This window comes from Triticum dicoccoides, chromosome 2A (genome assembly GCF_002162155.2).
Source record: "Triticum dicoccoides isolate Atlit2015 ecotype Zavitan chromosome 2A, WEW_v2.0, whole genome shotgun sequence".
In the NCBI taxonomy this organism is placed as follows: Eukaryota; Viridiplantae; Streptophyta; class Magnoliopsida; order Poales; family Poaceae; genus Triticum; species Triticum dicoccoides.
The window spans coordinates 537,699,397-537,704,058 of NC_041382.1; positions in this window are offsets into that span (position 1 = coordinate 537,699,397).

Below are 4,662 nucleotides of genomic sequence, written 5' to 3' on the forward strand. Positions count from 1 at the left end.
TTCACCCTATTCTCTTTGAGCTAATATCACTTAGACCTCGCCCAATCAATCATGGGAGATCTCCAAACCTTCATAGACTTGTTCGCCCGACAATCCACAATTACTATTGGATGCTCTGAACTGACGCTTAACCGTCTAGAAGATCACAATCTTCAAGAGTAACAAGTCCTTCAGTGAGCTCACACATATTCTTCAGTGATGCTAAATCACATTGGCTATTACACACTGAGTTTTTCCTCACAAAGGATTCGCTCAAAATCATGATTAGCATGGGTTGCTCAGTCGACACTTGTCTCAATTTCACTCGAAGCAACCATCCAACTTATGGTGGAAATGGGTGGCTATTTATAGTCGGGGTCATAGCGTAAGGGCCGGCATGACCGTTGGATAGGGAAGGCCTGCCAACCATCTGTCGCCAGCAAGGCAATGGTTGGAAAATTGAACTCTCAAATTCCTCATGGTGGGAGAACCAAACTATTGGTTTTCTAACTCTTCAGCGATGACTTCGACTAAAGCGTCCCGAAGAATATCATTTCGGACACTGAATAAAAATATTATGTGTTAAAAGAGATTTCCAAAGTCTTCACTCGGAGAAATAGGTTTGGATTGAGAAAACTTTGGAAATATTGTCTTATTATCACCTGGACCCCTCCCCTTCAATAGTATAAAGTGTCATATGACTAAATGTAGAATAAAAAGTACTATAAAAATACTAAGTCTTGACGATCTAGTTCTTCGGCTAATTCTTCACAAATGGCATGCTGAACTCTTCTATGTTTCCTTCACATTTTAGAGGTCACTATCATTGTTTAAAACAAATCTTCAAGGACTTTCACCAGTGTATACACAGACATATTAATCCTTAACTAATTTTGTTATCAATACACCAAAACCACGGGCACTAGATGTTGGGGAACGTAGTAATTTCAAAAAAATTCCTACGCACACGCAAGATCATGGTGATGCATATCAACAAGAGGGAAGAGTGTTGTCTACATACCATCGTAGCCCGTAAGCGGAAGCGTTATGACAACGCGGTTGATGTAGTCGTACGTCTTCACGATTGACCGGTCCTCAGTACTGAACGTACGGCACCTCCTCGTTCAGCACACATTCAGCTCGGTGACGTCCCATGAACTCACGATCCAGTAGAGCTTCCGAGAAGAGCTTCGCCATCACGACGGTGTGGTGATGGTGTTGATGAAGCTACCTACGCAGGGCTTCGCCTAAGCACCGCTACGATATGACCGAGGTGGATTATGGTGGAGGGGGGCACCGCACACGGCTAAAAGATCAATGATCAATTGTTGTGTCTCCAAGGGGTGCCCCCTCCCCGTATATAAAGGAGTGGAGGAGGGGGAGGGGGCGGCCTCCTATGGCGCGCCCCATGAGGAGTCCTACTCCCACCGGGAGTAGGACTCCCCCCTTCCAAGTAGGAGTAGGAGAAGGGAAGGAAGGGAGAGAAGGAGAGAAGGAAAGGGGGGCGCCGCCCCCCTCCTTGTCCAATTCGGACTAGAGGGGGAGGTGGTGCGTAGCCGCCCTTGGCCACCCCTCCTCTTCTCCCACTAGGGCCCATTAGGCCCAATATACTCCCTCGGAGGTTCCGGTAACCCCTCGGTACTCTGGTATATGTCTGAAACCTCCCGAAACACTTCTGGTGTCCGAACATAGTCGTCCAATATATCGATCTTTACATCTCGACCATTTCGAGACTCCTCGTCATGTCCGTGATCATATTCGGGGCTCCGAACTACCTTCGGTACATCAAAAACTCATAATACCGATCGTCACAGAACTTTAAGCGTGCGGACCCTACGGGTTCGAGAACTATGTAGACATGACCGAGACACGTCTCCAGTCAATAACCAATAAAGGAACCTGGATTCTCATATTGGTTCCTACATATTCTACGAAGATCTTTATCGGTCAAACCGCATAACAACTTACGTTGTTCCCTTTGTCATTGGTATGTTACTTGCCTGAGATTTGATCGTCGGTATCTCAATACCTAGTTCAATCTCGTTACCGGCAAGTCTCTTTACTCGTTCTGCAATGCATCATCTCGTAACTAACTCATTAGTCACATTGCTTGCAGGGCTTGTAGTGATGTGCATTACCGAGAGGGCCCAGAGATACCTCTCCGATGATCGGAGTGACAAATCCTATTCTCGATCTATGTCAACTCAACGAACACCATCGGAGACACCTGTAGACCACCTTTATAATCACCCAGTTACGTTGTGATGTTTGGTAGCACTCAAAGTGTTCTTCTGGTAATCAGGAGTTGCATAATCTCATAGTCATAGGAACATGTATAAGTCATGAAGAAAGCAATAGCAGTAAACTAAACAATCAAGTGCTAAGCTAACGGAATGGGTCATGTCAATCACATCATTCTCCTAATGATGTGATCATGTTAATCAAATGACAACTCATGTCTATGTCTAGGAAACTCAACCATCTTTGATCAACGAGCTAGTCAAGTAGAGGCATACTAGTGACACTATGTTTGTCTATGTATTCACACATGTATTATGTTTCCGGTTAATACAATTCTAGCATAAATAATAAACATTTATCATGATATGAGGAAATAAATAATAACTTTATTATTGCCTCTAGGGCATATTTCCTTCACTAGATGCACTTAAATGGAGGCTATGGTTAGTTTTGCTCCTGAAGTGGACAAGGTATTTCGTCTATAGTACTTGAGAGAAGCAAATGACAAAGACACAACAGGAATCATGATACTTGGAGAATCAAGAGAGTTTCCAGGTATGCTCGGATCTCGGGATGCATGTACTAAAAATGAAACAAATGACCATATGCTCAATAAGGGCAATACTGGGGCCATCACAAAAATACTACCATTATTCTTGAAGCACTTGCATCACAAGACCTCTCGATTCGACACTCTTTCTTTGGAATGTCAGGATCTCATAATTGAAACAACGTGCTGCAGTGGTCTCCTTTGTTTGCCTGGTTGTGTGCGGGCGAAGCTCCTGCGTGCAATTATACCATCCATGGGCATGACTACAACATGGGGTATTGTCTTTGTGACGATACATATCCTTCATGAACGACAATTGTCAAGACCATCTCCGATCCAAGAGGTAACAAAATCACTTTGATGCAAGACAAAAAGGTGCTCGAAAGGATGTGGAGTGGGCATTTGGAGTGCTAGGAGTTCGTTTTGCAGTTGTTTGTGGGGCTGCTAAACAATGAGATCCAGAGACACCGTGGGAGGTGATGACAAATTGCGTGATCATGCATAAACATAATTGTGGAGGATGAGGGTGAGGGAGTGTGCCATGGTCTGAAATTTTAAAACACGGGTGATTCTGTACAGCTTCCAGAGTAGAATCTATGACATATGAGGAATTTCTCAAACTGTGTCATCAGAATCATAATCGAGAAACTCATATGTAGCTTCAGAATGATCTCGTTGAGAATTTTTTAGCGTTTCATATGGACAATTAGAACATGTGTCCGAATTAATTGAAATCAAATTTGAACTATTTATTTAGTAATTATATATTTTGATTGTAATACTTTTATTTGATTATAGTTGCATTGAAATATTTATCTTTGAGTTAGAAGCACTGCGATATTTTCCTTTGATTCTTTTCAAACCATGTAAGAGATTTGCGTGTGATTCATTAAGAGAGCAATGGTATAACGTCAAAGAAGGCAAGACCATTATAAAGACCACATAGGGATAACCCAACTAAAAAAACCAAACCATTGATGATTCACAATTAATAAACCAACAAAACCAGCCTAAACTAGAGCAAGGGCACCACACATGACAACAAAGTAGGAAAACATTTTCAGTGCATAAGACTACAGTCGACAACAACACTATACCAACACGGCCACGACAACGACAACATCGATTAAAGCCCAAAGAACACATGAAGAAGGCATGACATCACCGAGCAACGAGGCGACAAACCCACCATCGCCGGGCTGGCTGCCACCAAGGCCATAGAAGAAGGACCGTGGGGTGCATAGACACAAACCGGAGCAGGAGGCACACAAGCAAGTCCACCACGACCAACAAAGACGACATCAACCACGATCAAGTACCAGAAACAGGGGAGGAGCGAGGGAAAAGCTGTCGGAGACTCGGAGTAACACTGGAGTATTTTTCTTTGATTATTTTCAATATTCAAACTACACAAGACCAATATCTGATACCAAACATTTGATAACTTCAATTGGATGATATTGGCGATGATGTCTGTTTGGTGATCCGCCCGAGATGCCAAGCTTTGTAGGCTCGCACGCGCTCGCCAACAAACTGCCTCACTCGATTGTAAAAAAAATGATTTTTAAAGACAAAAAAAACTGACTCACTCGTCACTACCCTACCGTCCTACGTGGCACCTGGGCGCAAGGCGACGCCGTCCTCTCCTGCCGCGCGCGTCCGCGATCACACCACCGCAAAAACCCAAACCTCTTCGCCGGTGCGTCCCACTCCCACGCTACCATCCATGCAGCCGTCCGCCCCCGCGCGCGCTGCCCGCACCACCCGCTGGCGGCCACCACGCCGCCACTCTCGCGTGAAGGCTCCGTCCGCTTCCTCCTAGTCCCACTCTCTCCCCGTGCTAGTAGTATATAGCATCCGCCCTCCGGCCCCTCCCAATCTTAGAACACCAC